Source organism: Ictidomys tridecemlineatus, chromosome 3 (genome assembly GCF_052094955.1).
Source record: "Ictidomys tridecemlineatus isolate mIctTri1 chromosome 3, mIctTri1.hap1, whole genome shotgun sequence".
NCBI classification, from domain to species: Eukaryota; Metazoa; Chordata; class Mammalia; order Rodentia; family Sciuridae; genus Ictidomys; species Ictidomys tridecemlineatus.
The window spans coordinates 193,801,979-193,820,577 of record NC_135479.1 but is presented as its reverse complement, the minus strand read 5'-3'; positions in this window follow the sequence as shown (position 1 = coordinate 193,820,577).

Sequence of the window (18,599 nt, the reverse complement as noted above, 5' to 3'; positions counted from 1 at the left end):
AGATAACTGCAAAAAGCAATTATATATACAAAGGTGCAGTTTTGACGATATGCATTCTTTTTCAAAGAAAATTTCTAGAAAGAGTGCTACTTCAGAATGCATCTCTCTCCATTTTTTATTTTTTACATTAGAAACTATGCTGCTGATATTGAAATAATGAGTTGCACAGTGTCATGGGTTACTGATATTCTATATATACCATTATCTTATGGTATCATAAACTTACACTCATTATTTCCCCATTTTTCTGATTAATAAAGTAAATAAATACCAGAGCTTTATTTTTATGATAATATTGATAATGTTCATTTTATCAAGGACAAATATATGAGGAAATTATTTGGGATAGTCTAGGTTGAACAAACAATGTCAGGGTGTAAAATGAATAAAATATGCAAGATTTAAAAAAATAAAGAAAGTATTGAGATGAAAAAGAAAAGTATAGCAAATTATATGTCTCTAGCCCCTGAACAGAAAGAACATGGATAGGGTTGGATGATAATATGGCCTGAAGGTCAGGAACACCCAGCAGAGACTGGAGTCAGGTGAGTCTTTCTGTCTGCTAAAAATGTCTCTTGGGAAGGAACAGGAAGGATCAAAATAGCCTGTCTGTGCAGAGTTCTCCTGAACACCAGTCCCTAGCCAGTGTTTGTGATAGGCAGGACTTAGAGAAAAAGCAAGGTGTCATGGGAGACTGGGAAAGAATGCATTCAGAGTTCAGGTCCCTGAGTCACACAGCAAAGAAGAGATAGGACAAAAGTATTATTCCAATTTTTGTTACTATAACAAAATGCCTGAGGCAGGTTAACTTATTAAACTCACAGTGTTGGAAGTTTCAAGTCCAACATAGGACAGGCTCCACTGTTTCAGCCTCTGGTGTGGACATAACAATGATCGAAGATGTGATAATAGCAGAAATGCACGTGGGAGGAAGACATCACATATCAAAAGAAAAAGCCAGAGAGTGATGTGTGGGTCAGGCTTGCTCTTGTAAAAATTCAGGCTAATTTACTTAAATCCCATGAGAACTACCTTAATCTCTTCTAAGAACAGTGGTCCCAATCACCTAAGGACCTCCTGCTAGACTCTCTCTCTCTCTTAAGAAGCCACACCACTTGTCGAAATTGGAACAGTAAGGACCTAGCCTCCAACACACAAACCTTTGAAGTTTGCATGCAAAACCATTTTGCAACTAGAGCAGCAAGAAATAAACATGAGGGCAAATGGGTCTCACATTATGAGGAACTGGAGAGAAATTAAGTCAACTGAACTTTGAAAACATGCTGTGTATAATATTAAATATTGTAATATAAGTAGCTGAAATTTTGTCAAGCAACTCAAAGTCCTAACCTTAATTACAGAGTGGAACCTCATAAAAATAATGACAAACATCAGATTTTATTAATATAAAATGGTTTCAAATCAGGATAGCACATATTCATTGAGAATTGGGGAAACAGAGAAAAATGTGATTTATTAAAAATAACAAAATTCCAAAGTGGGATTGTAACTCAGTGGTAGAGTGCTTGCCAAGCATGCCATGGGATTAATCCCGAGCACTGTAAAAACATAAATAAAAATAGAATTAAAATAAAATAGTTCTATTTGATTATATCTTACCTGAAACTTTCTAAGAAGAAACTTGAAATACAAGAAAGACTATTTTCCTAGACCAGATTCTTCAGAACAAAATCTGGTAGCTTGTTTTGACATTTGCTAGTTCTGTGACTTTTGGCAAATCAGTTGCTTCTCTGAGTTTTAGTTTCTTTATAAGAATAGCTACTGCTTAATCAATCTCACAAAAGTGTTGAGAGTTCAAAAAAGAACCAGTACTCATTTTCTAAATGACAATGTGTGTGCCCAGTTTGAAACACAACTTTTAATATTTTAGTCCTCATCAAACCAGAAGTATAAAATTTAAATTATTTAGATCTTCATTACAATTCTAAAAGACACATTCTTTCTGGTTATTCTGGTAAAACATTTTGTTTTCATGGGAAACTAAAAATTTGATTCAGGTTGTAATTACTAAAAACAAACCAAAACAACAACAACAACAAAAAGAAAGAAAAAAAAGGAAGAAAAAAGTTATTTATGAAACTGGGGAGATATGAATTTGTCTTTGAGGAGAAAGCATCTGATGTAGGTTTTTGAGACAGTATATATGTATGATTGTGTCTGTGTGTGTGTGTGAGTGTGTGTGTGTGTGTGTGTGTGTGTGTGCTTCTATGTGAGAAAGAAATGTGGTTTAGCCTTGATCCAAGATATAAGACACTTTAAATTCATCCAGTGCTATTAAAGAAGTGTACTTTAAATCAGTTTGATTTTATCAGGGCAATTTATTTTGCCCTCATACAAATGTAAGAATGATTTACAACAAGAGTCTTTATCTCATAAAATAACTAAATGAGTTTTCTGCTTCAAAAGTACTTAAATCATCCCAGTTACTCCACTTAACGCAACAATTTATGCTTTCAGCAATACAAGCATAATCTCAAAATCTCTTACTTTTGGTATCTTTTTTACATGCTCATTGTTTATAACTCAGTATAATCTAATTACTCTTTGTGGTATTTTCTAAACTCAGTTGTGTGTTTATCACAGAAGGTCTTATCTATATCACCATTATCATTAATCACTTGTGAATTACTTGGCTTCTTATGCATTTTTATAGCTTCCATTACAGTTGCTGTCTGGCCTTTCCTCAGAAGTAGCTAACCAAGTGTTCTCAATTTAGTGGAGCTTTTTCAGCAAAAGATTTCAAAATTATATCAGTCTTTCCTCCTGAGAAATTAATCTTGTATACTTTTTAGTATTATAATCATAAAACAGTTTTGTTGACTAAAGACAAAAGATTAAAATCAATAAAAATCACAAACATCCTATGGAAAGAAGTAGAATTTGAATGTATTTTTGCAACAATTGGGGATTTTTATATTGATCATAATTACTTGTGGCTCTTGGGCACAGTGACACCAGCCCTGCCACATTTTCCTTTTTATTTTTAGCTTCTGAGAGTGCTGTGTCTTAGAAAATGTGAAGAGACCTCACATGTCAGAAAGCAAACACAGTTACATCAGTGAGCTCTGAGAAGTACTGACAGGCGTTAGGGGGAAAAAAAAAAAAACTAGTGGCTGTTCTCTCGAGTTTAAATAGAATATTTTGGGAAAATGACATGACAACAATATAATGGGCATTCTGAGGCACTTGTAATTCACAATAATTCTATAAAGTTGTATCTTTTATAGCAATAAAGTTCAAAATGTTGCAAAGTTATAGATCTTAGTGTTAACAGGTCAAGGTTTTAGAGAAAGCCTTGTTCATGTACCTTAATATAGTGTGAAAATATAGAGATGCTGGTTCTGATGCTAATGAGCTTTATGGACAAGGCGGCCTTGCCCAGGCTCTCTGAAAACATCAGCAAACAGGTGTTCGCCAGCAGCTCTGACCTGTCTTCCTGAGAATCATCAACTCTGTCTACATGCAGCTGGTCATCAAGGAGATCAGAGCAATTTTGTTCCAGGATTCCTAATAGCCAGCAGAGACCACTTGAACTACACTTTCTTTCACTGCTTGTATAAAATTAAGTCCCTGTAATTATTCATTCTTCTTGAAGTAACTAGAGCACTGTTTGGTTAAATAAATAAAGCAAATGATGTCTTCTCTGAATTTGAGTAGATATTCCACAATTTAATGAGAACAGAGAATTTATTGAGATGTACTGAATTTATAATTAGGATATCGTTAATGGAAAATATGCATTGAGGCAGTTGGTGTCAAAGCGTTAAGATTACTTTTAACATTTGAATCCTGAAAAGGATTTCTTATACAAGAGATAAACAACAAGCATGAATATCTTATAATGTAGTGAATATTTTCCATGTCATTTAAAAGTTTATAGTATGACAATAAATATATGCCTTTAAACACACACGTGCACACACATGCTGAATACACACAGGCTGAATTTTATTAAATACTTAAAATCAGCCAGTTGCCGTTTAAAATTCTTCATATTCTTTAATTTATTTAATTATAAAATAGGCCTATTTTTATATTATTTGCTCATTTTGCTCCTGAACAAACTGAATGAAGTAGGTGGTTTTTCTAAATTAAGAGAACAATCAAAGGAACAGGGACAGAAATTAAGTTTATTTAAACTGTCTTCTAAAAGATTATTCTTATTCACAATGCTTATTGCTTCTCATAATCACTTCATTGGTGAAGAGTTTGCTTGAAAATCTAAACATTTAGTAATAAAGTCCAGTTCTGGTACTTATATTATCACATTTTAGACAGATCCTAAGAATTGAAAAGGTGTATTTGGATGGGCTGGGCATGATGGCACACCCCTATAATTATAGTGGCTCCTTAGTCTGAGACAGGAGGATTGCAAATTCAAAACCAGCCTCAGCAAAAGTGAGGCACTAAGCAACTCAGTGAGACCCTGTCTCTAAGTAAAATACAAAATGGGGCTGGGGATATAGCTCAGTGGTTGTGTGCTCCTGAGTTCAATCCATGGTACGGCTCCCCGTCCCTCTCCAAAAAAAAAAAAAAAAAAAAAAGTATATTTGGAGAATTCATATTTATCAGAACATAAAATAGAGTCAGAATGTATTTTATCCATTTATAAATAAAACTAGAAGAAAAAGACATTAAATCCATAAAATCCCTCATCAACAACAAAAGCAAAGACTAGAATTATAAAAGGAAAATTTTTGTGGGTGGGAAACTGAATTAAAATATTATCCTGATAAAGAGATGAATATCAAGTATATTATTCTTTTAAAGTGCGCATTTTAACTTTTTCTATTATATGTCTTGAAAAGAGGTTGATTGATAATAAAAGAGTACAGAATTTCAAAACAGATCAGCAGATTACTGAAAAGCTTTTGCTGTTAGCATTCCTCTCCCCCATGGCATTATACAGTGCATGAGGGAAGGAATAAAACAGCAAGGAAAAGAACAGAGCAGAAACTGTTGGAAGCACATCTGGAAGAAGGCACTGTAACAGAAAAGACCCTTTGAAATGATCTACTGCTGCCTCTGATGGGGCCAGTGCTTGATGAACTGTTTTAGCTAGTGCTGGACAGCTCTAATCAGAGTGGAATTGAAGGGGATGACAGGGCTGCAAGCATCATCTATTGGCTTCTTATGAGATTGTTTTGAAGTATCAACTAGTGCTCTCCCCTTAACCTTCCGTTGATGCTTTGAATAATGTGATAACTCTAGACACCTGCTCCTTTCAAGGTAAGTCTATACCCCACCCTACACGTGTGGTGATATGTATGTAGAAATGTGTAGGCAGATTCAGCTGCAGTGTCATTTTTCATTATGTCATGATGCATTGTTCAGTGCAATGTTTCCAGAAAACTGCAGTTCACACCACATATGGATCAAAGCAGTGTTTTGTTTTCCCATCATCTTAAAAGACAGGATGAGTGATTCCCATGAGTAGCCTCCCACGGGTTTCCCTGTGATCAGGTGTGCTTCATTCCAGTCTATTCCAGAGGTATGGTTGATAATAAGTATGTGAAAATGACATTATTATTTAGATAATATCACCTTTGCTGTAGGGCATGTGAGTATGTGTGTGTGTGGGTAAAACTCCATAAACCTCTTTCATATATATATAAAACGGAGACATAGTACGTCAGGCAGTGGTCCCATTGAAGGCTACATGAAATGATTTCCAAAACTAATTTCTGTAACCTTCCCTTTCCTCCAGGACTAGCTTCAATGGTTCTTACTCCCATTTTGTCCATGTTTGTTTTACTCCTTCCTTCATGTGCTCCTATAAATGTCATGGAAATCATCATATCACATTGTTGTAGAACACACACACACACACACACACACACATCTCAGATATATATCTTAGTGAGAAGTAAACAATCCCAAATATTAGTAAAAATATTTGCTACATACTTTATAACTGAATGTGGCACAGCACTTTCCCAATTTCGTAGTTAAGAATCTCTGAAATAAACATTAGGAATTAGTAAAACCTGTATTTTGAGAGCTGAAATTCAATGTTGATAAGAAAGTATGAATTTTAGTAATCACAAAACAAAATCCTAACAACTTGCCATGCATATATGCTGGTGCGATGAAAGCTGTGATCCCCACCCCCCCAAAAAATATGTAAAGACATCAAGACCTTTATTCATTTAAAAACTGAGATGAAATGAACAAGGCATAATGTTTTATAATATTCAGAGATTTTTCACATATTTTGGTAATCAAAATAAATGTTTTTAACTACCTTTAGGGTAATACAAAAATGATTTCACATTCAATTTTACCCCAGAGATCTGTAATATTCATATTAATATTTATATTGTACAGATAACTTGATATTCATATTATAACCATATATTATAAACATATATTTCTTATACATGCATTTACATATATATGTATTATATATATATATATATATATATATAACAGATTCAAACAAACATGTATATATGCCTCAACATCTATTTATAAATCCTCTTGTTTTAATAAAAATAATCTTTAAATAGAAATATTTTAAAGAGAAGATTATTTTTGATCATATTCTATTAAATGCTATTACTATTTAAGTTAAATTTTCACAATCTCAAAAGAAATTACAATAAAGCAAAAGAGTTAAAGAGAGAAGAGCCAATAGTGGTGGTGCACACCTGTAATCCCAGCAGCTCTGGAGGTTGAAGCAGGAGGAACACCAGTTCAAAGCCCACCTAAGCAAAAGCTAGACACTAAGCAACTCAGACTCTGTGGCTAAATAAAATATAAAATAAGGTTGAGGATGTTACTCAGTGTTTGAGTTCCAGGAGTTCAATCCTTGGAGAGAGAGAAAGAGAGAGAGAGAGAGAGAGAGAGAGAGAGAGAGAGAGAGAGAGAGAGAGAGAGAGAGAGAGAGAAAAGAACAAGAGAAACTGCATCTATGTAGTTGTTACTATTTTTAGGGTAAATTCGTCAATTTTTAAGGACTTTATTTCTGAAGAATGGAGAAAATAACATCATTCTTCTATGAATTCATTTAGTTTTAAAAAGCACTTGGAACAACAAAATTAGGACATAGTTCTTGTTATTTAAACAATAAGCTAAGAAGTCAATTACTTAAAAAATATAGTCAACAAATTAGAAGACTGACAGATTGTAAACCTAAAACTGTCCCCTTATGGATAGAAAAACTGGATATAAAACTTTCCCCTTCTTTTACTTATTTTCCTCTATTTATGACTTCCAGCTTCTGTCGTCAATAGATGAGTAAGTTTTCCCATTGACTTTCAGCATGACCATGTGACTTACCTTATAAATATGTATAATTGTTATGTGGTAATCAGAGAGAAAAAATAATCAATAAATAGTGAATGCAGAACAAATAGAAACTTAAGAAACACTTTCAGATTAATGTTCACTCTCTGAAGGAATTTGTAACCTTGTTATGTTAATAACTGAATGCTACACTTTTGAACTATCGACAGTTTCATGGACAGTGATCCCCACTTAAGTTATTCCCAGCCAAGTTCTTCCTAAACTAACTAGCCACAGCAGCAAACAGCTTATACAAGAGTCCGAAGAACCACCCAAAAGGAGCCCAACACCAGTTACCAGTCCGCAGAACCATGGACTGCATGAATGTTAATGAGGAAATGCAAAATTCTGGAATTGGTATTTAGCAAATCAATTGACAGAAAGGCTAAAGGTAAATATTAGTTCAAGGCAAATTATTTTTTATGCTGCCAGTATAATGTGTAATGCATGTATATATAATCAGCATGGTAACAGTATAGTTTTGTTCAGGGGAAGATAGGTAGGTACCTTGGCTATTGTACTATTAGTGACACTCATATAAACAGAAGAATGTTCATCAAATAAACAACAAAAGAAGAAGAAGGAGAAGGAAGAGGAGGAGGAGGGGGAGGAGGAGGAAGAGGAGGAACAACAACAAGAAGAACAAGAATAGTAGTAGTAGTAGTAGTAGTAGTAGTAGTAGTAGTAGTAGTAATAGTAATGTAAAGTTTCAAACACATGACAGAAGCAATGAATATTTCTATTTAGGTACTTGTTACCAGCTGGCTGGACTGTTGAGATGAGCTGGATTCGAAGGAGTTGGCTATATCAATAGCTAAGAAAATGGCTAAGAAACCACCCAGCACAAGAACATAATTCTCTAAGATGGAGGGCAGGACAGCTCGCTTACCCCCAGGGTCAGCTCCAGTGCTGGAAAGAGCAAGAAAGCTAACACACCCAACCCTTCCCCCACCCATTTACTTGGGAGAAGACATTCTATAGAATATTCCACCCAAATAAGGCAAGGGGCAGGGCTTCAAAAGTGGAGTCTTGCTTTGTGGGGTCTTTTGATCAGCAGATTGATTGACATCTTTGCAAGTCACACCCATCTCAGGGTGGAATCACAGGCAGAGTGAGAAGAAAGGCACACATGTGTCCCACAGCCCCCAAAGAACATAATGCCAGACTATTCCCCTCATATCATTCAAATGTGCATAGCTCACACATACAGCCCATGAATGGCTTGAGACAAGTACTATTATCAAATAAATTACAGAGCTTCCTGTTTTAGCCAGTTACTTTTTGTAACTGAGACCAAAAGAAGTGACAAGAACAAGTTAGCAGAGGAAGCCGTTATTTTGGCTCATAGTTTCAAAGGTTCAGTCCACAGGTCAGCTATGGACTTCATACCTATGACACAGATGAAGCAAAACATCATGGTGGAAGCAAGTAGCTAAAAAAAGTGACTCACAACATTGTTAGAGTCTGTAAACAAGTCAAAATAACACCTGGTATTTTTCCAGGGGAATGTTAGAGTTCATAAACAAGTCTGGATGGTGCCTGGCAAAATGCCAGAGGGAGTGGTTTGTGAAGTAACAAAAGTGAGCCATTAAGTGTGGAGATTCCTTATTGGTTGACTGATGTATCTAGTTTATGCTAATTAAGATAAGCTGTGCAAAATGTATACATACCTCTGTTGTCCTACAATAAACGGCTCCCTCTCCTGCTGTATCAATCAAAGTACAGAAGTTATTCGTCACCCCCCTGGTTATTCTGCTGCAGCCGGACTGTGGCACAACATGGCAACCAGGAAGCAGAAAGAGAGCTCCTTTCACCAGTTACAAAGTAGAAATTCCAGAAGCACATGCCCAGTGACCTACTTTGTCTACCTCTACCCTTCCTGCCTACAGTTACTGTCCAGTTAACCCATATCAGTGAAATAATCCACTAATTTTCTTGAGGGTCTCATAACCTAATCATTTCACCTCTGAACATTCTTTGCATTATTTTACTCATAAACTTCTGGGGGAAACCTCATATCTAAACCATAATACATCCCTTCTTTAAAGTAAGCATTGGCAATCTATCAATTATAAAGCAATTTCTTCTCTTGGGATCAAATTGTCATTCTGCAAACACAAGGAAATTTGTTGAGTTCTAAGCAATTGCCACTAATTAAGTGTACTAGCGGGTAAAGTTAAACTGTGTAATTGAACCACTTAACATTTAATTATAACCTAATGCACCATACAACTTCAATTTAATTTTTATAAGATAAAAGATCATTTAATATTTAGAGATAAAATTTTATTTACATTTGTAGGTTTATATTTTATAAACATTAATGTGTACAATATTAAACACACAATTTTATTATATTTTTGTGACAGAACTTAAAAATATTAAGCTGTCATGGGGGCAGGACGTTTCAAATGGTGCAATAGAGAGCACAGAGAACTTTCTCCCTAGCCACTTAACAGTAAATCCTATAAAAATATAAAATTATCATGTGTCAAATAAAAACAAAATAAAAATTAAATTAAATGTCCAAAAGACATATAGCAAAAGGCAAAATATTCAATCAAGAAAATATACTGTGGGGCTGGTGTTGTGGCTCATTGGTAGAGTGCTTGCCTAATGCATGCAAGGCACTGGGTTTGATTCTCAGTACCACATATAAATAAATGAATAAAATAAAGGTCCATCAATATCTAAAAAAATATATTAAAAGAAAATATGTTGTATTCCCATAAAAACAGCAGCCAGTCTGACATGTTTGAGTCATAATCACCACATTACCATCCTCCTTCTGCCTCCATGTTTCAGAAAATCTACCCTAGGCACTGTAAATTTAGCAAAAACACAAAGATTTTCAGTATGGACCATAGTAGAGGTGAGAGTGCCCGATTTTCTCTTTTTCACAATCAACCCCACACTGCAGAAGCTGTATCTCAAGTGCTAGGAAGGACCAGCTACCACATTCCTCATCCAGGCCACACTCTTGGAACCAGAGCTTAGAATGAGAAGAGAGGCATTCAAATCACCCTTCTTATCTTGTTCAGAGACAAAATAAATGCCCCACAAATACACAGAGATACTGCCCACCAACATAGCACAACTGTCTCTCTGGGAAGGGCAGGTTTCCTCCTCCAGCTCAGGTAAAATAACTAACAAATTCTAACCATGGAGAGAAACAGGACTTAAGGATAATGAGTTCCTCAGCTCTGTTTGAGGGGACTGACTTTATTTAGAAACAGACAGTGGAGAACTTCATACCTCAGGGCATTGTCAAAAATAATGAAGATCTTGGTGGAAAGCAATTAGAGGAAGGTGGTAGTTCAATGATACTAGTAAAACAGCAGAACAGCCAAAAGTTTAATGGAGAATGCCAGGGAAAGAGATAACTTAAAAAGCTATTCTGGGATCAGAGTCAACCCTGGAGATTGGGCAGCTGTGCTAATGCTCTGGGCAGCACCCACCTAGGAGTGGTCTGAGCAGAATGTGGAACAGAAGGCAGAGCATTCCCCAGGCTGCACATTTACCCATCAGTGCAGCACAGAAGACTCACTGGCACAAGGGGCTCAAATAGGATTTTAGACCTGACACTGAGCAGCAAGCTATCAGAAGCAGAGGTGACTCTGAGAAAGTAAAAAATAAAGCTACATACATCCATGCTAGTCTGGAGGTCTGCAAACATGCCCAAGACTCAAGGAGAAATCACCAGCTACTGGTCCTTGGCTGAATAAGACAAAAATGTTAAGTGCTGAAACAATGAAAGTAACATCCGAGCCACATACACACCCAGAGATGAAGGTTTCAAATCTAACTGGGTAAGAGGAAAACAGCACAAACTTTACAATAAATTGTCTTACTGACATAAAGGCAAATACTGACAGCTAGGATAAAGGTATGTTTTTTAAAAAAATTCAAAATTAATCATAAAACTAAATATAAGAACAACAATTATAAAACTTCTATGAAAATATAATTTTTTAAAGATAGAAACCACCCCTAAAAAAAGCACAAGCAACAAATAAATAATGTGAAATTGTCAATATTCAAATTTAAAACCATTGTGCTGCATGAAAAATAAAGTGAAAAATAATCCCTTGAATAGGAAGAAATAGTTGAAAATCATAAATCAAATAAGAGATTTGAATTCAAATTGAATAGTCTTCCAACTCAATAATATAAAGACCAAAAGGACAATTAAAAATGAAGGTAAAGGTTTTAAATAGACCCTTATCCCAAGAATATATACAAATTATCAATAAGCACATGAAAAGTCTCAACACTGTTAGTTATTAAGGATATGCACATCAATGAGATATTGCCACATGCTTACTGCGATGGTTATAAAAAATGACAGAAAACCAAAAACACAGCCTAGGATGTAGAGAAATTAAAATTGTCATACATCCCTAATGGCAATGTAGTATAGTAATTATAAAATGGATTCATAATTGCATTTCTAGATTTACAGCAGAGAGAATAATGAAGACTTGCATCCTTCCCAAAATTTGTACATGAATGTTGACATCAGACTTACTCATATGTAAGAGATACAAGTTTCTATGAGGTAATGAATGGATAAATAAATGTGTGTCAATATAAAGAGAAATTACACACCAATGATTTAAAAATGAAGCACTGACACATGCTACAACATGGATAAACTTGAAAACAATTCAGAAAAGAGGGCATTTTTGTTGAGAGTGGTGACTGGATCACAGTCTCTTACTGCCTTGTGGGTGGTTGTGGCTGCCCTTGCACTGGGAACTTCCTGTGCAAAGTGCAGGGTAAGATAGCCCAATACCTATGGTGATGCCCTTTCTAAGGAGGGTCTGTGCAAGGCATAGGACTTGACTTTGAGTTCAGACACCAGCTGCTGGAGATACAGAATTATGAGCGCAAGTAGATAATTATAATTGCTTGCCAGTGTTTAGACCTTCAAGCCTTTCTGCTTTGAAGAAACTTTCTCAGAGAAAACCCTTCTGTGTAATAAACATGCAGAGATTGCTGTGGGTCATTGTTGCTTCATCAGAAGGTGGTGTCCCATTTGGTCCCAGCTTTCTCTCTGTAAGTGTGTGATTGTCTTTCTTAATCCCCCATGACCCATAATTGTTTTCTAACGTTTGGTCATGCAGGTCACAGCAGCATATTATATGAAAAATTCAAAGAGGTAAATATATAAAGAAAATAGATCACTGCTAATATCAGTGAGGTATCTTTTGGAAGGATAAATATTCTATAATTAGATTGAGATAATATTGTACAACTGTAAGAATACACTCAAAAACACTGAATTATGTGACTTCACTGAGTGAATTTTATGGTAAATGAATTATATCTCGATAAAGCTATCAAAAATTCGAATATAGTTAGAATTCTAATGTAGTATTTTTATTACATACAGAAATGAATGTTGCTGTAACTAAGTTAGGAACAATGTGTGTCATTTTTCCATTTTTGTAAATTAAATATGTTCCTTCCATCAAAACAATTTTCAGAGTAAAATGTTTTCAATCTAGCAGCTCTCAAATCAGATTCTTAATTTACCACTATAATATTTATGAAGATACAGAAATAAATGAATGCTCAAAGTTCAAAAATTGCAAGGAAACAAACAAACACACTGCTGCCCAAAACCCTAAGTAAACACTTTCTCTTAAGGCATAGGGCTTTGCATTGAAATAAATGTTGTCTAGAATTTAACTCATAAAACATAGTCTACCTGAAGGAAAAATCAGAAAGATATGATATATCTTGCCTTCCAGCATGACAGATGCAACATAAGTATCACCAGGAGGTCTGTGTTTGAATTTGTGGGGAATCAGGATATAAGAAACACAGGATAAATAGATTGGAGCAACACTATTTTCTGAGATACAGCATCGGTACAACAAATTCTCCTTATGAAGGGGAGAGGGCAAGAAAAATCTCCTTGAAAATTAGTTGTAGAAGACAATTGTGTGTGTGTGTGTGTGTGTGTGTGTGTGTGTGTGTGTGTGAGAGAGAGAGAGAGAGAGAGAGAGAGAGAGAGAGAGAGAGAGAGAGAGAGAGATTTGGTCATGGAGATTGAATACAGGGCTTTGCATGTGATGAGCAATTATTTCAACATTGAGCTCTACCCCGAGGCTAGTAGATATATTTTTAAAGTATTTAGATAATAATAGTTGTGTCAAATATTTAAAATTTTCAATAAATGCCAAAATGATACACACAAATTTTTAATCCAGAAACATGACTGTTCATTTGTTTCTCTTTATTGTATCCCAATGGAAAATCACAACAGGGCAATTTTTAATTATCAAAGAATATATTTAACAATAACCCTTAACCCCAGATATTCCAGTCCATCACCCATTCACTGGCTCAGACCAACAGCTCTCTCATTACTGCAACATCCTCTCAACCTTCTTTCCTGCCCAGTTTTGGCTCTCTCCATTTCCCACCATGAACACAGAAGTCTTGAAAGGCTTTGGTTTCATCATGTCACATTCATCCTTGACACTCATGAAACCCTATCTCAAAAACCATTTCCTTTCTAATGTGCTGGTGATACCTTCTCCTTGTAATTAAAAAAAAAAGTTATAAAGTGGTATAAATATTTAAAAATAAAATTGAATGCTAAAACTGCTGTCTCTTTTGTAGATAAAAAGATTCTTCCAGGTTTTCTTCTAAGTCACCTCTGGCTTTTATTTGCTTTTTGATCTCAAGTTCTATCTCTAGGCTATATATTTTCCTTTATGTATATGACCCTTTTTACCTTTCCATTATAACCATTAAAAGTTCTCCAATTTATGAGTTTTTCCATGTTATCATTCTAGAACTTAAGTGTTGTAATATTGTAATGTAAAGTTTTGGGGTAACAACACCAACAACTAAAAATTAATATTAAGTTTTTTCTAAAAATTATAATTATCATTCTTACTGTCAGTTTTTACTTAATGTGGAAAGTCATATAAGCCACCCTGGCCATATTACATCAGCCCTGTCAGATAAAATCTTTTGAGCTGATGAAAAGTTTTAAATGTCTACATTGTCCCATACAACACAAGTTGAGTAGCCACAAGTTGTTATTAAGTTCTTAAAATATAGCTAGTATGACTGGTGAATTGAAATTTTAATTATATATATATTTACATATATATGTGTGTGTGTGTGTGTGTGTGTGTGTGTGTGTATGAGTGTGTATTTACATATATATATATGTGTGAATACACATCCACAAAGGTTAGACCTGCAGTATCAGACAGCACAAATCTAGAACTGGGCCTCTTAGTGGCATCCTACTGATTCTAATTTTTACTTTCCTTCAAAATAGAATGATTCCATCTGGGCTTTTAACTAGAGATGTCATCTTCTGTTCTCATAGTACTTTGCTGAAAAAAAATGAAGAATTTATCTACCTCCCCCATAGAAGAAATCTAATATTCCCTTCCAAATTTGTTCTGGGTCTCCATCACATAGGATGAGAATGTATCACGAACTTCATCTCTAGTCTCAGCTTCCAATGTTCATCTCTATGCTGTATCATGAATTCATTTTAGTTCCCTAGGTCCTAAACTTTGAGACCTGAGCCTTTGTGAATATGTTATTTATACTGCCTAAAACAGAATACCACCACAATCATCCTAAACACTAATTCATCTCAAATCATATTTTAAATAATCTCCTGAAAAGCTTTAACAAATTCTTTCAAGAGCAGAGAAACCCCTTACCTGATTGCTCTTCCTCTCTGCCTAGTTTCTCTTACACCAGTGCATCCTGTCCCTTTTTTGTAAAGGCAATGTCTTTTTATAATTATTATTTATTCATGGAGAGCGTATTAAATGAACAGGATTGCTGGATCTGTAGAGATAGGGAGAAAACAATGTTAACTACTTAGGAAATGAAAGGCTTTTGGTGCAGTGGGGTACAGTTGAACATGAGATCACAGCAAAATACAGAGGTTCTGAAAGTACAATCACCATGAGAGCAGAAGGTCAAAGCTTCCACTGGCTGGCATTGCTCAGTGTACTTTAGAGCATGGAGTTGATATTCTAAGGTTAATTACTTCCCATAAATAGCTATAAAGCCTTTTTTATTAAACTGGGACCTTCAGTTAAACTTCTGCTGCATTCAGCTATATCATGTGAATATTTATTTGAGAGACAGGAATTTAAAAAAGGAAATTGTCCTTGCCTGGTATGAATTAGGGTAAATATAATGGAAAGACGGAAGATACAGAGTAGGTAAAAAAAAAAAAAAAAAAATATATATATATATATATATATATATATATATATATATTAAAAACATCAAGGACAAAAACTTTTGATTTCTTTCCACAAGATAAAGATAAAGGATGAATTTAAGCTATAATTTTCTACAGTTTAAGAGATAAGTTGCATTTTTTTCTAACTAAATTCTGTTTTCAAAAAGGGGGGGATAATAAAGATAATAAAAGATGAAAGAGAAGATAAACTAATGATAATGCTGGTATGAAGAAAAATGTAAATTATAGAATTAATTTTTCCATGGTGGATGAAAAACCAGTGTTTGTCACCATGGGTTTAGATATAAAAATACCATGCTTCAACTGCAAATCTGCCTATTTCCACAATTTAAATCATGTGCAGAGTTCTTAGTGTCTCTAAGATTCAGTTCACTCATTTCTAATATTTTAATAATAAATATCTCTTTATTGAGTTTTTAAATGTAACATTAAATTTAAGTCAGTTAACATAATATATGACATGGATAAAAATTAGTAAGATAAAAATATTATTATCTAGAAAATATGTGTAAATTTTTTCTTAATTTTTTTACAGTTTAGAAACAGATTAAAATTTGAAAATATTCTTAGTCTAAAAAAATACAAAATCTAGTTAAGTCCAAAATAAAAAAAAATCAATCTGGGTTCACAATTGTACTAACCATCATTAAAACCAAATATAATGCAAAACAAGAAAGACATAAATATGTTCCATTTAGTTGTAAACAACCTCTTGAAGAAACTAAGAAAAGTTTGAATTGTAGGGTGTTAAAGAATCACAGGGCTAGTTTGTAATTAATGAGAAAAGTTATTAAAACTAATTATAACAAGCACTTCAATTTTATTGAGTCACCAATATTTTGCATGGTGCAAAAGTATCAGCATAACTGTATGGCAAAGTATTTAAATGTTTTAATAATTAGAAATGTTACTTAAATAATTCAATATAAAAATTCCATTTACATTAAAAGCAGCACATACTGCTTCCAAAGTATTGGGAAGTATACTTCAATCATGGAAAGCAGCAAGATAAACTTGAAAAAGAAGGTGGAAACTATGAAAGCTACAAGATGAAAAGAGCAAGATGAACACATAAAAATGATACATACCAGCATTTTAATCTTCTTAATAAAGGTGCAAATCTCAATCAGGTTTAAAAGATGAAAATATTAACTCTGAATTACAAACATTTTAGGCAGATGAACATAAATCAAAATATTACCAAAGAAATACCAGGAAATAAATATAAAACTAGAGACTCAAGTTTAGAGAAAGATGAAATAAAACTCTTGGTTTTAGTTTGCAAAACTGTAAGCCAATAATTTACCAATAAAATATGATTATTTAAATTATATTTCCTTTGGTACTTCAAGAATACTTTTGGAATCTCTGTTGGGATTTGATTTTATCTTTTGAAACAGAAATTTAAAAATGTGACTTTTAACTTTTTTAAATGGTAAATTGAAACTGTAAGTATCTCCATACATATCTCCAGTAATAGTAAATCTACATGAAACACAAGAAATAACAAAACATAGGCCATATGAGTTTTCACATTAGTCTTTATAGATTTATTGATCTCTACCCATTGACTATTATTACATGGTTCTCACACTCTCTGTCTCTCTCTCCTCTCCCACCCTCACACACATACACACAGATATACATAAATGAGAATTTGCAGGTACAGATATTTGCTACTGAAAAAAAATGTGAAAAAAGTGGAGAAATAAAGAACAGAAGGAGAGGAGTAGGCCACATGGACAGTTTGGCTAAGTGGGACCAAGTGAGAGGAGATATGTATTGCAAATAGATATTCAGGGCCATGAAAAGAGAGACAGCAAGAGGAAAAGAAACAGAGTTTTCAAAGAAGAATGTGATTTTCACAAGATAAAATAATTTTATAATTACTTCAAATTACTTTTGATTGAAGGACTTTTCTTTTTGAAGGCCAAAATGGTAACTTATAGGGCTAGAAATATATTCTGGTTATATATTGTGAGGTTATCCAAGTTTCGTACTTATTCACATATGCTTCTGGATAAAATGATATTTGTTTCTGCTGTGACCTCAGGTAAGAGCACACTTTTGACAGAATAAATGGCAAATGAGAAAAGTCATCTTGACCCATGCTGATGGGTTTAGGAAAGAACTTACATGCGGGGGGGTAACGAAGCCAAAATGGATTTACAATTTTTGAGAAAATGAACATTTAGGATTGTATAATACATTTGTGTTCGAATAATCCAAGGAAAAGAAGTAAATGTGATTTCAGTAGAGACTTTAAAAAGCAAAAAAAAAAAAAAAAAAAAAATCCCTAAAGGATGAATTTACTAACTAAAACTTTAAGTTCTGCTTTGTCTCAAAGGTCTTGCTATTCTTGTAAAATTGGAATCATTTCTAAAAATGCACTGGAAGCTGATGATAAATTGTATGGATTTTGTTCAAAATGAATTTTCCAATATATTTTATTGGGAAATTATCATTTTATTAGCTACCAAACACATTTTTAAAAAAATCATATGAATTAAAATAAATGGAATTCAATGTATTAAATTGCTAAAGTAAATACAATATAAGAAATAATTTACACACACAGTCTACTATCATAAGAATTAATCCATATTAATAATTATTTATCTGTTTTAATAATCCATATTAATCTATGGTTTTAATAATGCAGGTTATTAAACCTTGTTCTTATCATGCATTCAACAACTGTGTTTGATCAATGAGTCAGTCACCCCTTTATCCTGGCTGCACATCTCCTTAAGCTACAATGGCTACACTATTTCCACACTGGTGGAATATGGTGCATCTCTGATGGGGTAAGGAACTTTAGGTTAGGTCCATCATAAACTCACCTACTTGAGTTCTTTCAGTCTGTTCTAGATGTTATTGGAGTTTGGTGCAAAACATAATCAACACAGAAAATGTTCATCTCTACAAGTGACCCTGTACTTAGTTTTTAAATTAATTAATTAATTAATTAATGTTTTTCCTAGTACTGTAACTTAAAAAATAGTAATTTTACTCTCACTGCTTTCAAGAC